At 37.2% G+C, this 1,249-nt stretch overlaps 1 protein-coding gene across 2 annotated transcripts in view; it reads left to right on the plus strand.

Moving 5' to 3' along the window:
* Positions 1-1,249, plus strand: part of DMC1 (DNA meiotic recombinase 1) — a 78,153-nt gene that overhangs the window by 19,056 nt on the left and 57,848 nt on the right. The gene's annotated exons all lie outside the window — the stretch shown is intronic.

The raw sequence follows: 1,249 nt of genomic DNA on the forward strand, positions 1-1,249 counted from the left end.
GTCTGATATACTTTGGGCATGTTGCAAGGAGGGACTGGTCCTTGGAGAGGGACATCATGTTTGGGAGAGTGGAGGGGCAGTGCAGGAGAGCACAACCCTGAAGATGGATCGATTCTGTGAGTGGAGTGGTGGGAATGAGTGTGTTTGAGACAGCGAGGTTGGCACAGGCTAGAACGGTGTTTAGGGCTCTTGTACATAGGGTCACTATGAGTCGCTAATGACTAGATGGCACATAACAACAACAACACAACACTTTTCCAAGATATAGATATATAGATATAGATGATATAGATATAGATAGATATATAGATAAAGATATAGATATACACACACACATACATATATAGCACTCTTATGGCTTAGGAGTAAGGAATTGCACTGCCAACACAAAGGCACATAGTTTGCATCCACTAACTGCTCTATGGGAACCAGATGGATAATCACTTCCTATGCAATTTACCGACACACCAAAGGGTCAACTAATGGATCAGTTCTGACTGTATGTCCCAACTAAACATATATATACATAGATAGATACATACATACATACATATATACATACATGTGTATATGTATATCTATATATCTATCTGTCTATATCTATCTATCTATCTATCTAATCTATCAATCTATATATATCTTCTATGTAGATATGTTCTCTGGAGAGGTCCATTACAACAGACTTTCCCAGTGCAATTTGTTTTTTATTTCCTGGCTGCTGGTACCAAGACAACATGTAGATATATCCATGGGACCTATGTAGATGTATGCTTATGTATATACAGAGCTAGAGAACACTGCATGGTTCAAAATCAAGAAAAAGGTATGTCACAGATGTATCCTTTCCTCATATATTTCAGTCTATATGCTGAACAGATCATTTGGGAAGCTGGACTTTATGAAGAAGAATGTGACATCAGGATTGAAGGAGACTTATTAATAACTTGTGTTATGAAGAAAACACAACCTTGAGTGTGTCAGAGATTTGAGGATAGCACAGGATAGGAAAAGGTTCAGATCACTTGTTCACAGGATCACTATGAGTCATACTCAGTAGCACCTAAAAACAACAACAAGGTGTTAAGAAACAATGATGTAAGTTTAAAAGTAACATGCAACTGATTCAATTCATGCTATTTTTAGTTACTTGCTATGCATCTGAAAGTTGGACAGTGACTAAGAATGATAAAAGAAAAGTTGATGTTTTGAGTGTGGTCTTGAATAAGAGTACTGAATATCCCTTGCTGAT

Source organism: Elephantulus edwardii, unplaced genomic scaffold (genome assembly GCF_000299155.1).
Source record: "Elephantulus edwardii isolate Elephantulus edwardi_28Jun2011 unplaced genomic scaffold, EleEdw1.0 scaffold00086, whole genome shotgun sequence".
Classification (NCBI taxonomy): domain Eukaryota; kingdom Metazoa; phylum Chordata; class Mammalia; order Macroscelidea; family Macroscelididae; genus Elephantulus; species Elephantulus edwardii.